This window comes from Nerophis lumbriciformis, linkage group LG23, assembly GCF_033978685.3.
Source record: "Nerophis lumbriciformis linkage group LG23, RoL_Nlum_v2.1, whole genome shotgun sequence".
Classification (NCBI taxonomy): Eukaryota; Metazoa; Chordata; class Actinopteri; order Syngnathiformes; family Syngnathidae; genus Nerophis; species Nerophis lumbriciformis.
The window spans coordinates 11,484,360-11,506,500 of record NC_084570.2 but is presented as its reverse complement, the minus strand read 5'-3'; the positions used below and the strand labels follow the sequence as shown (position 1 = coordinate 11,506,500).

At 40.3% G+C, this 22,141-nt stretch overlaps 1 protein-coding gene across 6 annotated transcripts in view; it reads left to right on the top strand.

Moving 5' to 3' along the window:
* raph1b (Ras association (RalGDS/AF-6) and pleckstrin homology domains 1b) overlaps nt 1–22,141 on the top strand; it is a 74,365-nt gene that overhangs the window by 3,743 nt on the left and 48,481 nt on the right. For 5 of the 6 annotated variants that reach the window (XM_061985081.1, XM_061985080.1, XM_061985079.1 and 2 more), the window contains exon 2: nt 20,172–20,254. The gene's annotated coding sequence lies outside the window, so the exon portion shown is untranslated. The remainder of the gene's footprint in view (nt 1–20,171; nt 20,255–22,141) is intronic. The other variant, XM_061985077.1, reaches the window with a different exon arrangement.

The window sequence follows — 22,141 nt, the reverse complement described above, 5'->3', positions numbered from 1 at the left end:
ACTGCAGTGGTTAGATCGATATTTTATTCTATCAAAAATCTTTTCTTGTTTTTGTTATTGTTTATACATTTAGTAAATGAGCACCTAGATAAAAGAGGGCTTTAAGGACAAAAATCAAAGGATTCAAATCAGAGCCAATAGTAGGTCATAATTAAAAAACATAACTGATATTGTTACAGCGCAATTCTGTGTTTTTGACTGATTATAATTGTAATAAAAAATGTAATCATTTCGTAATCTTGAACATTTCAAGTGTCAGCGTTGGTATGATCCATTTTGCCGCTGTAACTACTTGGTATTGGATCAATACCCAAATTTGTAATATCGCCTAAAATGAATGTAAAGTATCAAACAGAAGAATATGTAGTCATTACATTTTAACAGAAGTGTAGAAAGAAAAATGTTACAACAGAAAGCACACAAATATGACCAATAAATTAACAAGTACAATAATACTTGTTTTGAAAAAACAAAAAACAAAAAAAACAGAATTAATGTAATATGGAGCCTTTTTCTAACCCGTTTGAAACGGTTATCATTGTTATATATACCAAATAATTTATTGGGATACATATATCGTTATAGCAGGAGGCTGCAATATACACTGTGATATAGATTTTAGGCTATATCGCCCATCCCTACTTTGACACTAGATATTAGAAGTAAAAATGTTTCATAGCAAGTAACTAATGCAAACACAATAACACATTTTTATAGAGTTTTTATCGTATTCAATCTAGAATTTGCTAATGTTTTTGTAAATCAGATGATGTATTAAATGTGTGGTATTAAATGCTACTTACAGTTTTTTTTGTTTTTTTTAAGTGACTAGTGCACAGTAACTACTATTGGCTTCTATTTAAATCATTTGGGCATTGCCCTTAAAAACCGTCAAGTGTTCAAAGACTCATTGGGCGTTCCATTATCCTCAGAAGTTGGAAGTCGGTGCTGGGAATGATGTCACAGCTGAGTTATAAGTGTTTCGGTTACAAGGTCGGGAACCAAAATGGCCACTTCTACATAAGCTATTCTTGCGCTTGCCTTATCTGAATATAAACAAACATGAGCAACATAAACTGTGTGTCAAAATGTGCACTCCCTCTGCAACCTTCAAACACGATTAATGGGGAGGAAACACAAAGACGGCGGGTGGCGCTATTGCTTGCGATGTAGAACATATAAAACACATTAGTTTTTTTAATTCACACCATAAGGACATTATCATATATAAACATCCGGCAATACATTCTATATTGCTGATTTGGTGCGACAAAAACTAGAGAGAAGTGCTAATAATGGATAATTAGGGGTGTGGGAAAAAATTGATTTAAATTCGAATTGCGATTCTCACGTTGTGCGATTCAGAATCGATTTTCATTTTGAAAAAATCGATTTTTTAATTTTATTTATTTATTTATTTTTATTTTTTAATTTTGTATTTTATTTTATTTATTTATTTAATTAATCAATCCAACAAAACAATACACAGCAATACCATAACAATGCAATCCAATTCCAAATCCAAACCCGACCCAGCAACACTCAGAACTGCAATAAACAGAGCAATTGAGAGGAGACACAAACACGGCACAGAACAAACCAAAAGTAGTGAAACAAAAATGAATATTATCAACAACAGTATCAATATTAGTTACAATTTCAACATAGCAGTGATTAAAAATCCCTCATTGACATTATCATTAGACATTTATAAAAAAAAAAAAAAAAGAATAGTGTCACAGTGGCTTACACTTGCATCGCATCTCATAAGCTTGACAACACACTGTGTCCGATATTTTCACAAAGATAAAATAAGTCATATTTTTGTTTCATTTAATAGTTAAAACAAATTTACATGATTGCAATCAGTTGATATCATATTGTCCTTTACAATTATAAAAGCTTTTTACGAAAATCTACTACTCTGCTTGCATGTCAGAAGACTGGGGTAGATCCTGCTGAAATCCTATGTATTGAATGAATAGAGAATCGTTTTGAATCGGTAAAATATCGTTTTTGAATCGAGAATCGTGTTGAATCGAAAAAAATCGATTTTGAATCGAACCGTGACCCAAGAATCGATATTGAATCGAATTGTGGGACACCCAAAGATTCGCAGCCCTAATGGATACTATGGTTCAGAGCAGCCATCTTTAAAGCCAACTCGGTGGGTGAGGACTCTCAGATTTTCCGTGTAGGAAATCTGATTTCGGGGGACGTTCCAGTTGAAATTTCAGATTGAGAGCTTGGAAATGTATGTAATACTGATTGTAATAACAAAAACGTCCAAAAAATTATTTTGTAATAATTACAACAAGAACAAAAAAATATCAATCAGACCACTATACTATCGTTTATATACTGATCCTATACAAGGCCTCGATAGTGTCGACATCTGGTTCGATCACCCCTACTTTACATTGATGCTTTAGCGGTTAGCTTCTTGTGTCGTCCTGCTCGGTGTGCGTGTGTAGCGTGTAGGGCTGGGCGATATATCGAATATACTCGATATATCGCGGGTTTGTCTCTGTGCGATATAGAAAATGACTAGATCGTGATATTCGAGTATACATTCTCAGGCAGTTGCTCTTAGCTGTGGGCATTATACCACAGGCTCTTCTCAGTCTTTCTTGTCTCTCCTCACAGAGGGATAAAACAAGCGCACCTTGTTACATACTGTCGCGCGTGCAACGTCATATGCTCTCGCCCAGCAGAGAGGCAGCGGAATGGTAACGTCAGCTGTGATGCTAGCGGAGTGGTGCGAGTGGTAATGCGAGAGAAAGAAGGTGCAAATCTGGTAACAAATGAAGGAAGAATTAATTCCAAGAAAAACAGCAGGGAGTCCATCTTCTGGCGGTGGTTTGGCTTCAAGCGGGATGATGTCGGACAAGTATGCGGCAAAAGCGTTTCTACAAAAAGTAGCACCTCTGCTAATTTGTAGCATGACTTAAAAAGTGACTTGAAGAGTCACCCACTAGAGAATGAAGAGTGCTTGAAACTCTGCATGTCAACATCTCCGTTCGGTGCCACACCAACAATATGCCCAAGCAACCATTTCCAGATCAACACCATATGAAAAAAATAGTCAACAACAGAATGAGATAACGTCTGCAGTAACCTACCACATAGCGAATTTCAGAATGCAAAGTCTGTTAAGGCTCATTGTCCTCCTTTAGCGCATAATATATGACTTTGATCTCTAATGTGTTTGAGATGGAGTGATGGTACCCAGGCTCATTTCATTAGCTGATGTTCCTAAACAATAATCCCATTTTTACTCTTAAATACTTTTGATCACTGCGCCACTTCTCCGGAAACAACACTCATTCATTTTTGTGCTTACCCAAGACACAGTAAATAGACAACATACTTTTTTCCAAAATACTGTACGTTGTTTGTCTAGCTGCTTGGCTAACGCTAACAGCCTACTAAATGCTACGTGTGAAACTGAATAAACGTGCTTTGATTCAAATTTACCAGTCTGGAAGTGCCGTGAACACATCAACATGTACCAGATGATGGCGTTAAAAGTCATGTTTGATTGTATCACAGCTGCTATCCAGGCTATTCGCCCTCTCTTTATGAACTTCATAACCCGACTTTAATCGGCTTTGTTTTCACGCTGGAAATGAAAAAAGTCTCATCAAATCCTTTTTTCCCCTTAAGTGATCATGACCACGATTATGGCAATTAATGATGCCGCACGTTTGCACCATGTTTTGAACTTGTTAAAGAAAAAAAAAATTAAACAGTCTTGTAACCAACTATGTAAATAGGCGATTTAGAGTCCAGCAAGACCCACAATGCAATGTGTTGCCAGGTCACACTTTCAAGCACTGTATGGAAATGAAATTCTGTCTCCCTAAGCGTGCACCCCTTTTGTAGAAATCCTTCACATGAGTACAATCTTTAGCCATGCAAACACTTGGACACAGCTGTGGTAAAGATTGGTTAGGCTCTGCAGCTCATTGACCCCATATCCTAATTATGCAATCTCTAGTGACATCTCTAAGCCTTGTTCACACTTCAGGTCAATTCCGATTTTCTTCCCATATGTCACCTGTTTTGGATTTTTTTTGTCAATGTGAACAGAGAAATTCCACATTTTTTAAATCAACCCAGGCCTCTTTCGTATGTGTAATGATAAGTTCCATAATTTGTCGCCAAAATAGACTGTTTCAAAATAAATAGATGAGAAATGTGCAGAAAACAGACAAAAATAATGTTTTAGAAACTCCCGTCAATGTTCCACGTCTCCTGTCTCTGACTGTTCACCCACACGCTACTCGAGGCAGACATCAAAGCAAATGTGCTGCAAACTGCGAAAGCCAAAAATGATTGTCCTCTTCCTTCTTAATTTTCTACGCTCAACAATTCGGTTCAGAAAACGTTGCCTCCGATTGCACAAAATCCTTAAAGGGGAACATTATCACCAGACCTATGTAAGCGTCAATATATACCGTATTTTCCGCACTATAAGGCGCACCGGATTATTAGCCGCACCTTCAATGAATTACATATTTCATAACTTTGTCCACCAATAAGCCGCCCCGGATTATAAGCCGCGCCTACGCTGCGCTAAAGGGAATGTCAAAAAAACAGTCAGATAGTTCAGTCAAACTTTAATAATATATTGAAAACCAGCGTTCTAACAACTCTGTCCCAAAATGTACGCAAATGTGCAATCACAAACATAGTAAAATTCAAAATGGTGTAGAGCAATAGCAACATAATGTTGCTCGAACGTTAATGTCACAACACACAAAATAAACATAGCGCTCACCTTCTGAAGTTATTCTTCATTCGTAAATCCTTCGAATTCTTCGTCTTCGGTGTCCGAATTGAAAAGTTGCGCAAGCGTGGGATCCAAAATGGCCGGTTCCGTCTCGTCGAAGTCATCGGAGTCAGTGTCGCTGTTGTTGTCCAGTAGTTCTGTGAATCCTGCCTTCCGGAAAGCTCGGACCACAGTTGTGACCGAAATATCTGCCCAGGCATTTACGATCCACTGGCAAATGTTGGCGTATGTCGTCCGGCGCTGTCTGCCCGTCTTAGTGAAGGTGTGTTCGCCTTCGGAGCTGTGTGAAAAAAGCCACCCGGCCTCTTCGCGTAAACTTCCCTTAACCACTCGCTCATCTTTTCTTCATCCATCCATCCCTTCGAGTTAGCTTTTATGATGACGCCGGCTGGAAAGGTCTCTTTTGGCAAGGTCTTCCTTTTGAATATCACCATGGGTGGAAGTTAGCATGGCAAGCTAGAACCACAGTGAAGGATGACTTCTCATTCCCTGTGGTGCGAATATTCACCGTACGTGCTCCCGTTCCACAGTGCGGTTCACAGGAATATCAGTTGCTGTGAAATACGGTAGTAATCCGTGTGCGGATGGAGAGATTGCGTCTTTTTATGAACCGGATCCTTGTCGCTTAGTAGGAGCCATTTTGTGGTCTTTACAGATGTAAACAGGAAATGAAACGTACGGTGATATCCGCGCGTTTTTTCTCCTTCTTCCGGGGGCGGGTGGTTGCTTACAGTAGAAGAAGAAGCGCTTCCTGTTCTATGGGGGCGGGTGCTTTCCTTGGCGGTTGCTTGCGTAGAAGAAGAAGCGCTTCCTGTTCTACCGGGAAAAAAGATGGCGGCTGTTTACCGAAGTTGCGAGATCGAAACTTTATGAAAATGAATCGTAATAAAGCGCACCGGGTTATAAGGCGCACTGTCAGCTTTTGAGAAAATTTGTGGTTTTTAGGTGCGCCTTATAGTGCGGAAAATACGGTACCTTGATGTTGCAGAAAAAAGACCATATATTTTTTTAACCGATTTCCGAACTCTAAATGGGTGAATTTTGGCGAATTAAACGCCTTTCTAATATTCGCTCTCGGAGCGATGACGTCACAACGTGACGTCACATCGGGAAGCAATCCGCCATTTTCTCAAACACCGAGTCAAATCAGCTCTGTTATTTTCCGTTTTTTCGACTGTTTTCCGTACCTTGGAGACATCATGCCTTGTCGGTGTGTTGTCGGAGGGTGTAACAACACGAACAGGGACAGATTCAAGTTGCACCAGTGGCCCAAAGATGCGAAAGTGGCAAGAAATTGGACGTTTGTTCCGCACACTTTACCGACGAAAGCTATGCTACGACAGAGATGGCAAGAATGTGTGGATATCCTGCGACACTCAAAGCAGATGCATTTCCAACGATAAAGTCAAAGAAATCTGCCGCCAGACCCCCATTGAATCTGCCGGAGTGTGTGAGCAATTCAGGGACAAAGGACCTCGGTAGCACAGCTAGCAATGGCGGCAGTTTGTTCCCGCAGACGAGCGAGCTAAACCCCCTGGATGTCTTGGCTCACACCGTCCCTTATGCCACCGAAGATGATCAAGAGAAGAATATCGACCCTAGCTTCCCTGGCCTGCTGACATGAGGGTATGTCTACATAATATATTAATTGATGAAAATTGGGCTGTCTGCACTCTCAAAGTGCATGTTGTTGCCAAATGTATTTCATATGCTGTAAACCTAGTTCATAGTTGTTAGTTTCCTTTAATGCCAAACAAACACATACCAATCGTTGGTTAGAAGGCGATCGCCGAATTCGTCCTCGCTTTCTCCCGTGTCGCTGGCTGTCGTGTCGTTTTCGTCGTTTTCGCTTGCATACGGTTCAAACCGATATGGCTCAATAGCTTCAGTTTCTTCTTCAATTTCGTTTTCGCTACCTACCTCCACACTACAACCATCCGTTTCAATACATCCGTAATCTGTTGAATCGCTTAAGCCGCTGAAATCCGAGTCTGAATCCGAACTAATGTCGCTATAGCTTGCTGTTCTTTCCGCCATGTTTGTTTGTGTTGGCTTCACTATGTGACGTCACAGGAAAATGGACGGGTGTATACAACGATGGTTAAAATCAGGCACTTTGAAGCTTTTTTTAGGGATATTGCGTGATGGGTAAAATTTTGAAAAAAACTTCGAAAAATATAATAAGCCACTGGGAACTGATTTTTAATGGTTTTAACTATTCTGAAATTGTGATAATGTTCCCCTTTAACATTTCCACAAATGCGCCACGACTGAGATCGACTAGAATTAAAGACATGTTTTCTTGAACAAACTTGAAAAGTATAACAGATTACTCTTCATTCAAATTGTAAGTTAAAAAGTGGCTTGGGAGCAATCAAAGCTGCTCACACGGTCACTGCGGTGGGCACTATGTTTGACATGTCAACTTAATGTGTATTATATTTATGCATGAGAACATTTTGTTGTAAACTGTGAGGTGTGTATGTTAAAATCATGGTTGTTTTTACAAATGACAGATGTGAACAATAGCATGTATTGTCTGCGTTATGATGTAAATGAGATGTGGTTGTTTTGTATTATGTGTCATTGAAAGGACATTTTATGACTTTTCTTAATTTGACTACATGCTATAGCATAATTTTAATGTTATAATTTTATTACATGGTTTTTGTATCTCTTTAATTTAGGTAGCCAGGGACTGCAGATGGAAATGAGCTATTTAGCTATAATCTGGTGCAGAACATATCTGTCTTTGAGTTTAATGTCTCTGTACGTTGTCCCTTCAAATAAAGACTAAATTAAACTAAACTTCCGTAAACACTGCACCACGTTTGACGTCATGATGTCATGTCTGCATGAGGGTCACACTGCCTTCACATTAGACGTCGCGTTTTTTTTGTAATGTGAACGATTACCGTACGTAAAAAGATTGGATTTGACAAAAAAAAATCCGAACTGGACATCCTACCCTGCAGTGTGAATGTAGACTAATGGTAATTTTTCTTTGGATTCATAGCTCTATTGCAGTGAAAATAAACACATAAAAAGTAGGAGCACACACATGCTCGACCTAACGGGATCAGGCAAGACATTTTCTCTGCAGACTAGGCACCCTGAGGGTCCTCAGGTTTCGGCTGTAAGCTAGCTCAGCCATAAAAAGCACAGTCATGGATTAAATTTCCAGCCACGGAGGTGAAACATGTTGGAAGGGAGTTAGTCATTTTACTGCTCCTGTTTAAAAGCACATGTGAGGAATGCTTCAACGTCAAAGGAAAAGCTAGCTATAGCCATCAGCATCTCCAAACAGACAAAACATGTTTTTCTCATTCACACATCCTTTTGCTGAAAGGAATAAAAGCAGCTTTTTCTGCATTTTATCTGTTTGCTGCGTTCTTATGTTGCCTGATTGTTGTGGGTCAAAGTTGAGCAAATGAAAATAACAGCTGTCAAATAGATTTCAGGCTCGAGTAAATGACCTGGTGAGACTGACGCGAATGTTGAAGCATATTCTTGCTTTGTTTGCTTGCATCCCGTGCGTGCCTGTCTGTACGCACTACAGCTCTGTCGCGTGAGGCCTGTGCGTGTCCTTCTCCCACCCATCCAAGCAAACACCCACCCGCTTGTCCCTGGGCGCAAACTTCCCCACACAAAAGGTCTAAAGCAGTGTATATTACCCTAGGTTGTGTTTCAGCTAGGGGGTGTAGGTGAGCAAAGGACAGCGAGGGGCGGATGTTGCTTCAAACGCCGACTTCACCTGGAGGCGAGAGTGTAACTTGAGTTAACTCGGCGATGGAGAGCTTCATAGGCTCACCTCCTAGTGGTGTGTGTTTGTGTGTCTGCGAAGGAGAACTAACACTTGTACGTGTTGCCTGGGTGTGTGCCCTCCTGACTCATGGGCACGGTCACTAGCTTGTATAGGGCCTTGTTCTGGTAACATTTTGCTGACCTTTGGCAGCAGCTGCCTGTGGGATGTGGAAACAAAGACGAATGGCTAGTCGGGCCGTATGTAGCCTTAAAAACCTCTCCTGCTTCAGAAATGGTGTTGCTTTTCCTCTTGGCCTTTACGTACTTTATCAGGACCGTTTGTCAGCACCTGCTGTGACGCTAAATCAGCTGCTTAGAGGCTTGTGGTGACCTTTGTTTGCTTCAAGAATGGTGATGATAAAAATAAACTTACACAATAGGACAGAAAATTGGGAAACACCTTAATGGGGAATTGCACTTGTTTTGTTATTTTGCCTATCATTTACAAACCTTACGTGAGACAAAGACCTATGTTGTTCTTCCTTTTATGTACCGTATTCTTCGGACTATAAGTCGCTCCGGAGTATAAGCCGCACCGGCCGGTAAATGCATAATAAAGAAGGAAAAAAACATAGGTCGCACTGGAGTATAAGTCTATAAGGCTTTATAGGCGCAATAGTGTACTCCCATTAGCCACATTGTTAACCACCACAAACTTGCTGTATTTTACAACTTGGAATGCGTTAAAAAAAGAAACGTATGTTCTTTTCTTACGTAGAAATTGTAAATAATAGGCAAATTTCCCCCCAAAATAATAGATGAAGAAAGTCCTTAAATTCTTTGGTACAAATATCATTGGACAATTTTGACCATTATTTTAAGTCAAAGCATAATCATTTTTGTGACATAACTAGCAAATAACTGATTTAAGTACAGCGTGCTTATGTAAGGCTTTCTTTTTTTAAACATATTTTCTTAGCACTGTCAGACCAGATGTTTCCCATAGCTAGGAATGTAACAACCATGGTTAACGTGACCAAAATTATCACGGTTATCATTATTATTGCGGTATTGTTGAATGTTCTCAAAAAGTACTAATACACACACTGAAATATTTTGACCGAGTAAAATAAAATAACTGTTTCAAAACCCACTATTTTGCCTGTTTTGTGTTTTTAATGCTTCACTGATAATGTTTCTGTCTTAGTATTTTATCCGATTTAATGGTTTTAAGGGCGGGGGAACAAGCACTTTTTGTGTCGTTCTCACCAGTTCCAGGTCCTAAATGGCTGTCAAAGTGCCCCAACTTGTCGGATTATATCGCCAGCTATCTACTTTTTAAGTAATAGGCATGATTTATGATCTACAATAAACTTACAGGGAGCAGACCACTCTGATGTAACCAGAGGCACACACAGAAGTGATCAATATCCATTTCTCTGTTCTCAATTGTTGATGACTGATGATAACAACCAAACCCAACCCCTCCCCCGGCCCCCACCCACCTCCACACCCCGGAATGTAAATAATGTAAATAATTCAATGTGATGATCTTGTGTGATGACTGTATTATGATGATAGTATATATCTAATAGTATATATCTGTATCATGAATCAATTTAAGTGGACCCGGACTTAAACAAGTTGAAAAACTTATTCGGGTGTTACCATTTAGTGGTCAATTGTACGGAATATGTACTTCACTGTGCAACCTACTAATAAAAGTCTCAATCAATCAAACAATCACGCCGCCGCTATAAATAATACATGGTTAATATTCAAGTCACAAAATGTAATTGGGAGTATTGTTGGCGCTTTTTGAATGGTTATTTATCGTATTTTATGGGCGGAATAGTGGGGCTCCCATTGGCTCCGCTGTAAGCAGATTTTTATTTATGTTTATTTAATATTTAGAGTGCATTAAAAAAAATCCATCCGTCGTCATTTCTTTCATAATGATTGTGAACGATAGGCAACATTCCAAAAAAGTGCAGTTCCCCTTTAAGTAACATATACATTTAGATGCATGTATGTGTTAATCTACATCCATTTATCCATTTTCTACCGCTTGTCCGTTCCGGGATCGTCGGGGGCTGTAGCCTATCCCAGCTGCACTCGGGCGGAAGGCAGGGTTCACCCTGGACAAGACGCCACCAAGATCACAATTTAAAATTTTTGTGTGCAGTCCTAGTAGACTGTGTGGATACATCAAAAGTCTTTTTTTCTGCCTTGGCTTAGCATCCCCTGTCCACAGCTGCACCGGTGATGAGAGCAGACACAAGGAGGGCATCCTCATCTCCACTCAGTCATGTTCTTGGTGCAGACACACTCAGGCGAAGGGCTGCACCCTGCATAGAAATACTGCCAGCAATGACCTACAATAGGCTCTCACAAAGTTTTGCTTGACTTCACGCAAAAACCGAAAACTTCCAGAAAATCTTGTAAAATCAATCCAACTGTCTCGTTCAGTCGCCGTGCGGTAGAAGACCTCAAACTGCAGCAGCAGGAGGCAGCGTGCAGGAAAATAGTATTTGTTTTCACAAACACAAATAGATTGCAACAGAGAAAATTTTGCGCATAAAGCTGAGTTGACAAAAAGGTAGCAGAGCAGAAACATTTGTAACAAAACAGTTATGTATCAATCAAAGTTTATTTATGTAGAGCTTAATCCTAAATGCCTCAAAGGGCTGCAGAAACCACAACGACATCCTCGGTTGTGATCCCACATCAGGTCAAGAAAAAAACCCAACTCAATGGGCACAATGAGAAACCTTGGAAGGGACCGCAGATGTTGGACCCCCCCTCCCGGGTGACCAGTGCAATGGATGGGGAGCGGATGCAGTTAATAAGGTGAGAGTCCAGTCCATAGTGAGGCCAGCAGGGTTTCATCTTGTATGTAGATGGGTCAGCAGCGCAGAGACGTCACCAATTGATGCACAGAGGAGTGGTCCATCCCGGGTCCCGACTTGGAACATCTAGCGCCTCCTCCGTGGAAACTGATCCGTGGCCACCTGATAACCTCTCTACGCAGGAGAGGGGCAGAACATGAAAGAGAGATGGCAGATCAACTGGTATAAAAATAAGTCAATTTAGTTACAAATTAGTTTTAAGATGGGATTTAAATGCTTCTACTTAGGTAGCAACTCTAACTGTTACCGATAGGGCATTCCAGAGTTCTGGAGCCCGAATAGAAAATGCTCTGTAGCACGCATACTTTTTTATTACTAACAAAAAATGTTTTATCCCACTCCTACTAAACCGTGAAACTGGCATTTAAAACTTTCAGGTAATCATTACCAGCAGGTGAGAAACATAATCACTAATCCACCACAGGGGGAGGACAGTGCTTAGAAGCAGGGGTGAAGTTACTGCAGGAACACCAACACACACAGGAAATGAAATCAAAGTGGGAGCGCTCAATGGGAAACAAACCCAAAACACCACAATCACGCTAACAATCGAAACAGACAGTGGGCCACATTGAAAATAATAATAACCCACATTTGTTTTTTCCTCAACAAGGTATGGTGAGAGCCTCCACGCCACTTCCACCATGACCTATTTTTCTCTTGTTGTGCGTTTGAACTGCTATGATACCTGTGCCTGTCATTAATTGTCCCTTTTGTGTGCGTCGTCTTTCACCACTCCACTGTTTAAGGAGCTTAGGCAGTTATTAATCTATACGGCTTTGACAATGGCAGGTGGCCTATGCTCCCCCCTTCTAACAACTTCCTTCTGTCCTCCACATCACCATAATATCTCAGGCCGGTCAGTCATTCAACCCAATCGTGTGTGTGACAAGAAATGCTGCTTTGGCTCTTGTACTGTCACACAGTTGAGAGTGTTTCCATGACTGCCATACATTCATTTTCAAAGTTAAAAAATCAGCCTGAATGATACCTTAGGATCCAAGTTGGGGGGTAAAGGAGCTAATTCCATCATCTGCATCAGATGTTGGCGAGGGCAGAATGAAGGAGTTGATTGATTATGGCGTTTTTTTTCTTTCTGAAATCCAAAGCTTGTCCTTACACAACAACTGAGTTGATGGATGAGTTGGCCAGTGGGTTTGCGGACAGCCTAAAGAGTTACTGGATAATGGCTGTATGACGTGCAGAGAATATAAAGTGTCAAAAGCTTGTTGGGGTTCTTCTGAACTGGGAGAGGCAAAGAGCAAACAGACTGTGGGTGATCTATTACATAAGGAGTAAATATTGGAGGAGGCTTTATTTCCCGCTCATTCAATTGCCTTAATTAAATGGACTTTGCTGCACATTTGTTTTACAGTCCAACCAGCTCCCATCTTTGTGGTTGTCTGTGCTTATTAGCCGCTTGCCTTTCAGTGTTAGACATGTAACGATGATATCACGGTTTACAGATATCAAATCAAATCAAATCAACTTTATTTAAGACGATATGGACTAAAATATTTATCACAATACAGTATATATTGCAGCCTCCTGTGATAATGATACATATTTGTCATATAAATGATAATAGGACCATTTAAAAATGGGTTACAAAGGCTCTTATTAGGCTGCTAACGTATACGGTAATATTGTGTAATTTCGGGTGGTATTATTATTATTATTTTTAATCAACCCGCTAATTTTCATGTTTTACACTTCTGTAAAAATTTACCAAGCACATACTGTTATTTGGCTACTCTACATTAGTATTAGGCTATACTCCAAATTTAGAACACTTTTCTGTTTTTTATGCATTCTAATTTGACTCGTCTAGCACGAGTCATTAAGTCCAACCCATAAAACCCTCTAAAAACCCTTCCAACATTACTCCATTTACTTGTCGTGACCTGCATATTAACTAATTTTTAGCGACATTGTTATTATAAGAGCTAACGCCGAGGAACAATTTTCGGTGGCGCCTTGATCACAGAACTGCTACATCGCCTCTGCGTTGGTAAAAGTTAATGCTAGGTTATAAATCATGCCTCTCACTTGTAGAAGGTTGTGGCCATAACTCGAAAGATTTGTCAACTTTTACATTTAATGTAGACCCAAAGACATCGCGAGGAAGACACGAAAAGATGGTCATTTACGCCCATTGGTTTTTTTTTTACCTCAGAAGTGAGGGCTGTGATTAATTTATCATCTAAACAGAGAACACAAGTCTTGTGCTAAAAGATACAAACACCCCATCAGTCGGCATCCCAGTGAGAGCAGACATTGTACTGTAAATATTTTTTTTTAATTATTTTTGTAGTTTGTATTTCTTCTTTAGCACTTTCAGTGGGTCTGAGTTATTTTTTTGTAGCTCAAGTTCTGGATCATCATTTGTCCCACAGGAGCTGTCGTCATCTCTCACGAAATTTGCATGATTAGTAATAGTTGTATTTAGTTGAAGGAAATGGTGAACATTGCGATGCACAGTATGAAATTGATGCACCACTGTAATGCTTAAAATGAGCAAAATACCTAAATGTTACGTGTTATTATGAATGTGCCTGTTACTGTATTACACATATACTTACAGCATAACTATTGCAACAAGTCATCATCAGTAGGGTAAAACTAACCTGTCTCACGACGGTCTAAACCCAGCTCACGTTCCCTATGAGGGAAGTCTGGGCTTTTCCTCAAATTAGGGGAAAAAGATGGTTGTATGGATGGACTTGCAGCATTATGTAAAACGTTGGAGTTCTTTGGATAGTTTTTAAAGTGCTTTATAGGCAGAATAGATTGAATACCATTAGCTGCATTGTTAGCCACCTATTAAGAGCGTTTGATTACGAGTTATAATGCAAAAAAAATTCAGACATAAATATTCTTGTCTCTCAAAAGAATTGCGAATGATAAACAATGTTAAAAAAAGTGCAGTTTCCCTTTAAGTGATTTTGCTATTATTTTCAATTTAAAATGTCACGCTTGTTCAAAACTTCATAGACTTCAAAGGTTCTTTACTAATTTTTTCCAAACAGAAAAATTGATATACAGCTTCTGTCACCCTCTATTCTGGAGCAATTTTCCAAGCTCGGAGAGAGAGTGGGCGCTGCGTCCACATGCGTCGCCAAACAGTTTGTCATTTTAAAAACCAAATAGACGCCGTGTTGTCTCCACAAAAACACTAACACTAACAATTCCTTAGCTCAACAACTCAAGTCCGGAGAGGGGAAAAAAGGCACTGACTGATGTTGTGCTTAAATTGCAAAGTTTCGGCTACACGGGTGTTTCTGTTCTCACTCGCTAAAAACGGACATAATGCTGCTACAATATTTTCAGCGCAACCTGTCAGGAGAGAACACAAAGTTAAACTAGCTGTGCACCTTCCTAAAATGACGCAACCTATAAAGAGACACAATGCATTAGCTTAGTAATGCAGAAGGATCATGCAACAAGGCTTTGTTTCTGGGAAAAAACTGAAGGGAAAACTTTGGATCCATAAAGAATGGCAGGGAATCATACAATACAACGGATCACTGATCTTCGAAACCTACCGAAAAAAGTTGCGGCCAAAGGTTCGAACACATCTAACTTGATCTAGCATTTGTGGGATCACCACCCAGATTTAAACACAAAATAAATTAGTTAAATTACATTAGTGTCAAGATACCGGTAGTTATTGAAAGATTGAGTTATTGGGAAATTCAATATAAACATGTCACTTACAATCAGTGGCGTAGCAGTGAGCTTTAAATCGTCAGTTTAGTGGAAACGTTTCAAGCAACATTTTCACTTTATTTAATTATGCATGTTTCAAAAAGCAGCTTTAGAAGAGTGGAAAAAGAGAAATACTTGCATGGATGTTTCACAGAGCAGAAGTGACTTTTATTTCATTCCAAAATTGCATTAACGTCAGTATTTAAGCTACCTAGTGATTAGCGTACTATCTGCTTCTTTAGGAAATGAGCAGTGTAGCCGTGAGTGGGGATGTAACGATGTGGAATTTTCATATCACAGTTATAATCACCAAAATTATTAAGGTTATCATTAGTATTGCGGTATTGTTAAATGTGCTCAAAAAGTACTTATAAAATGGTCAAAAACCCACTATTTTGCATGTTCTGTGTTTCCTATGCTTCAATGATAGTGTTTTAGTCTTAGTATTTGATTTGCTTTAATGGCTAAGATGTTGTTGTTTTAAATATTGGCTTGGACTGTAGCACTTTAATTTTTAATTTCATTATTATTTATTTCTGGCAGGCATTGTGGTGTCCTGCTTTGTTCAGCGGTCCTTGAACGCACCGTGTATTAATCAGTGTGTTTTAAGAGAGCACAGCTTGTAGGTTGTATGTGCACAAATGAATATCTCAGTTGCTCAGACAGCAATAAGTTTAGATTGGGGTATGTCGTTTCTTAATGGGGAAATACATTGTCTCTTGTATTGATGTTGACATCAAAGCAAGCGAGCTTGCGCCAGTCAGTCTGTGAGTTGATCAAAGTTCAGTTATCAATCACAGTTTTTCAATAATTTTAATTTAAAGCAGTACAGCTAACTGTCGGGAGTTTTACAGCGGTTATCATTAATATTGTTTATTGTTACATCCTTAGTGAGTTTTTCAAAGGGCAGTAATCAATCACATTTAACAATGATTAAAATTTGAATTGGTGATATTAACTGTTGGGAATTTTATCCCAAGAAATTGTTCCATCCCTATTCAGTGTGTGTCAGTCTACAAAATTCCTACCATCGCTAAACCACAGTCCCAATGTCATCATTGACCTTAGGGTTGGCTTTCCAATTGGATACTCTGTAGATTAATTTCATGTAAGATGGAGAATAAATTTAACAGCATAATGAGATGCTCAATTCAGCTCAGAACCTCCAAGAATCCATATTTGAATGTGTGCTTTCAGTGATTCAGAGTCTATTGGAGTTAATGGCCCAGGCATAGAAGATAGATTTCAGTCTTAAGTGTTTTTGGGATGAATTGAGGTTCATTAATTCAAATCAATAAAACTAGCTTGTTTTACTATTAAACATGCACTGCAGCCTACTTTTCCCCTGTCAGATCTCTCGACTGTGAGCAGCATGTTTGAGAGAGCTTTGCCATGCAGACGGGTGTCAGGTTAGCAGGGAAACCTGACCATGTGTATGGCAGCCTGCCCTCATAACATCTGGAGGCTCAGAGGTGAAAAATGCAAATGGAATGAGGACGCTGAGGTCACCAGTGTTTTTGCTTGCCGGTTTATGGAAATCACACACACACTATTGACTATATGATGGCATGCAGGCCTGCTGTTCCTTTGCGTCAGGGTTCATGTAGGACACGGCAGTAATAGCACTGACCTACAATCCAAAGAAGAAGCAGCTGCATTGACACATTTTGTAAAAAAAAATCCCTTGACAGTCACTCCAATTCGTAGGCGTAATCCGACCAAATATCCTTGTCTGTATTTATCGTTGACTAATACTCTTCCTTTGCCTCTGACGACTGAGTATCTTAAAAGTAGCCTGCTAATCTTTATACTCCGGCATGCTGATCGACTCTCTCGAGTGGTTACTGGTTTACATAGGAAAATTAACTCGGAGCCGCTTGGCACCATGACCGACTTCAACTGGCATGTTTATGTTTGTCCATCGTTCTCCCCCATCACTCTTTATCTTTTCAAAGCAGCATGAGATTTAACAGCATATCAAAACAGGTCAACACGAGGCATTATTATATCGTTTAACCTTGTATGTGTGTGTTACATTACCCATAAACCTCACTGGCAACCAGCCAGCCAATGGGGACGCCCCATCAGACCCCACGGGCCACCGTGGGAACATTCCTGACACAGCATTATTCCGTAATTCCCCCCATGTGTGTTCTCTCCCGAGCCTAGCGCGCTCTGCACGGAGCATGGAGAATCCCGCCGAGGAGTGGAGATCAACTCCTTGTAATCACAACCAGACATGACCTCTTTTAGCATTCATGCTAGCTGCGAGTGTGACAGGGTGAGTGTACTAGATCCCCTATTGTCAAGGAGTTTGTGCTTGTGTACTAGATCCCCTATTGTCAAGGAGTTTGTGCTCGAACCGAGAAATATGTTTGTGTAATTTAGGGCCACAGACTGCACTCAACATATTTTATGTGTTGGATTTTTTTCATGTCAGGCAGTTTGCCAAGCAAGGGTACAGACTTATTTGGGTTGCGGGCGTACTAAAAGCATTGCATTGATCAATAGTAATGCACCGACCCAGATTGGAACCATCCATCAGCTGACTGGGTGAAAATAATGTTTATGGTCAGAGAAGCCGCAGCGTCGTCTTATGCTGATGCACAATTCTTCCCGCAGGAAGTTTTTCTTCCAGAACTGCCAAGCTACTCATTCAGATCGGCGTCGTCATTTACTGCGCTTTCCGACAACAAATTCTGTCTTTCTCTTTTCCTGTGACATCATCAGCTCGCTTGCTGGTCCCTCTGTCCTGCCCCACTCCGGACTTCCTGCACTGACAGGAAATGAGCTGCCCCTGAGGGGTGGGAAGCGTGGGTGGACAAGGACACACCTGTGCACACAACACAGTGTTTCCCTTTGTTGTGTTGTTAAAGTGGGGCGCTAAGTGGGGCGCTGAGGGTTAAATGCAAGGCATTTTTCTGTGTAACCGTATGTTGTCTATATTTATAGTGTTTGGAGTAGCCACACAAGGGGCTGGGGGTGTTTCCAAAGCTGATAGATTCCATAACACAGCAGAGGTGGGTAGTAGCGCGCTACATTTACTCCGTTACATCTACTTGAGTAACTTTTGGGATAAATTGTACTTCTAAGAGTAGTTTTATTGCAACATACTTTTACTTTTACTTGAGTATATTTATAGAGAAGAAACGCTACTTTTACTCCGCTACTTTTATCTACATTCAGCTCGCTACTCGCTACTATTTTTTATCGATCTGTTCATGCACGCTTTGTTTGTTTTGGTCTGTCAGACAGACCTTCATAGTGCCTGCGTTTCAACAAATACAGTCACTGGTGACGTTCACTCCGTTCCACCAATCAGATGCAGTCACTGGTGACGTTGGACCAATCAAACAGAGCCAGGCGGTCACATGACCTGACTTAAACAAGTTGAAAAACTTATTGGGGTGTTACCATTTAGTGGTCAATTGTACGGAATATATACTGTACTGTGCAATCTACTAATAAGTTTCAATCAATCAATCAAAAGTGTGAAGGAAAAAATACCCTTTTATTTCAACCGTACATCCCGTCAAAAGCCTAAAGACTGACTGCACAGTTCCTGTCTTCACAATAAAAGTGCCGCTCCATCGCGCCTGCGCTTTCAAAACAAAGAGTCTCCGAAAGCCAGCGCAAACAAGCTAGCAAGCTACGGAGTTTGCCGCCAATGTATTTCTTGTAAAGTGTATAAAAACGAATATGGAAGCTGGACAAATAAGATGCCAAAAATCAACCACTTTCATGTGGTATTAGACAGAAAGGAGGAACTTTTTTCTCCTCCATTTGAAAACGTGGACGCTATCATCACTACTGTCTGATTACAATCAATGCAAGTCATCAGAATCAGGTAATACACCAACTTATATTCTTGTCTTCATGAAAGAAAGGAATCTATATGTGTTAAACATGCATGTATATTCATTAAAACACCTTTAACATGTAAACAAAAACGGCAAAATAAATAATATAATATAATATAAATGTGTGTGTATATATATATATATATATATATATATATATGTATGTATGTATGTATGTATATATATGATATGTGTGTGTATGTTACTCATCAGTTACTCAGTACTTGAGTAGTTTTTTCACAACATACTTTTTACTTTTACTCAAGTAAATATTTGGGTGACTACTCCTTACTTTTACTTGAGTAATAAATCTCTAAAGTAACAGTACTCTTACTTGAGTACAATTTCTGGCTACTCTACCCACCTCTGTAACACAGATACTTGTGTATGCACGTGTTGTATTGCAACGGATAGTTATAAATACTTGAAATTGTGCATTATTTGGACTCTGTTAGTTTCCCCGTCTTTGTTTTCCGTGTGTGAGCAGCTGCCCGCCGACCCTGCTGTTGTTGTGACTGCAGCAACTGTGTTCCCCTGCAGCTGCACGGTCCATGTGTCACTGCCACACCTGCTCGCCGGGCCCACGCCGACTGAGTGATATTACACTCCGGGCACAGTTTGCACCAGGGAGTTGGAAGAAGGTGCTTTTGTCAGTGTATGGACTTAGTGCACGCACACAGACGCGCGCATGAACCCTCTGCCTGGTGCGTGTGTTTGCTGTGGAAATACAACCACTGTTTTTCTTCTTGTGCAAGGAGACTGAACGCATGCTGTGGCGTGAATAACAGTTGGTGTGTAGAAAAACGAAGGAACAGCTGAGACCAACGGGAACAGCTTCCTGATAGATGTCAGCTGCTCCCCCCCCGGACCCTCCTTACAGTTTTCAGACATACAACTTAGTTAAAGTCATAATGTACAGAAATTAATGTTTTGTGGAAGGCTTTGTAGGGAACTGAAGAAGCCAACAAGCTGAAAGCTCATCGTGATTCGGTTGAAAACTTATTTCAAATGGCACCTTCACTGCATTTTTGTGACTTCAGTGTGCTCTCCTCCAGCTGCTAGTTTGGTCTATCCCTTTGCTGCAATCAATCCACAAATTTTGGGAATTACCCCGAGTGATGGCCTGATGTTCTTGCCCTTCCTTTTCTTTTCCAGCAGATAAAAGGCTCTGTCAGAGTGGAGTGGTGGTGTTGACTGAACTTCAACCTTAGTAGGAAGCGGGCCAATCCACTTCAGAGGTAAGAGTTACTGTACACTAATGGTTGCTTTCTTGAGGCAGTAAATTCTAGACAGCAGAGTTGTAAAACAAATGCTGTGGTCAAAAACTGCCATGAAAGCTGCACCGAAGATGGGCACTTTATATCGTACAGTAGTACCTCAACTCACAAGCTTTTAACTGGTTATGTGACGGAGCTCTTAACGTAAAACATTATCTGAAATTAATATGGAAGTAGAATTGTCTCACATCAACTTATATATATCAATATGATATTAATAAATATGCAAATACAAATGTGATATACAAATAAATAAATAGTTTGTATAAATAAACACATATTTGTGAATATATTTTTGAGATTTGAAAATATATACAAATACAATTTATAAATATAAAAATGTGACATACAAATCAAGAATTTGTATAAATAAACGTGTATTTGTAAATATATTTTTGAGATTTTAATATAAATATGCTTGAATTTGTATTTGTATTGAATTTGCATATGTGGATGGCTTTTTTGCTCCGGGCATTTTACATATAATGCATATAATGCTTTGTGACCCAGACCACTCTGGCTGCAGTGCGTTCTGCTGGTAGTTCATAGGAGTGTGTAGGTCACATTTATTTGTGCATCTGGTTTGTGGTAGAAATGTCTCATAGACACAAAAGCAAAAAAGCGATCCACAGATCCACAAAATCAAACATATTTACCGTATTTTCCGCACTATAAGGCGCACCGGATTATTAGCCGCACCTTCAATGAATGGCATATTTCATAACTTTGTCCACCAATAAGCCGCCCCGGACTATAAGCCGCGCCTACGCTGCGCTAAAGGGAATGTCAAAAAAACAGTCAGATAGGTCAGTCAAACTTTAATAATATATTGAAAACCAGCGTTCTAACAACTCTGTCCCAAAATGTACGCAAATGTGCAATCACAAACATAGTAAAATTCAAAATAGTGCAGAGCAATAGCAACATAATGTTGCTCGAACGTTAATGTCACAACACACAAAATAAACATAGCGCTCACTTTCTGAAGTTATTCTTCATTCGTAAATCCTTCGTCTTCGGTGTCCGAAGTGAAAAGTTGGGCAAATGTGAGATCCAAAATGGACGGTTCCGTCTCGTCGAAGTCATCTGAGTCAGTGTCACTGTTATCCAGCAGTTCTGTGAATCCTGCCTTCCGGAAAGCTCGGACCACAGTTGTGACCGAAATATCTGCCCAGGCATTTACGATCCACTGGCAGATGTTGGCGTCGTCTGGCGCTGCCTCCGTCTTAGTGAATGTGTGTTCGCCTTCTGTCATCCATTGTTCCCACGCAGTTAGCAGTCTAGCTTCGAATGCCCTGTTGACACCAATATCTAGCGGCTGGAGGTCTTTTGTCAATCCACCCGGAATGACGGCGAGTATTGAATTAAGCGCGTAAGCGTGTCTCTTAAAGTGATGTTATGAGCTAGCAAATATAACAACTACACTACCCAGCATGCAACGATAGTTACGAGCATGCGCGGTAGCCCTGAGAAGCGTTGTATGCTGGCAGTTAGAATGTGGTTATGAGCACGCTGTGAGTAAACGTTGAGAACTCAGTTAACACGCCTCGTCTGCATTATTTATAATTAGACAGACAACACACTTAATAGGAGCCATTTTGGGGTCTTTACATAAACACACAAATGGAAATGAAACGTCACATATCCCAGCATGCACCGCGCGCTTCTTCTTCTTCCGGGGGCGGGTGGTTGCTTACAGTACAAGAAGAAGCGCTTCCTGTTCTATGGGGGCGGGTGCTTACCTTGGCGGTTGCTTGCGTAGAAGAAGAAGCGCTTCCTGCTCTACCGGGAAAAAAGATGGCGGCTGTTTACCTAAGTTGCGAGAACGAAACTTTATGAAAATGAATC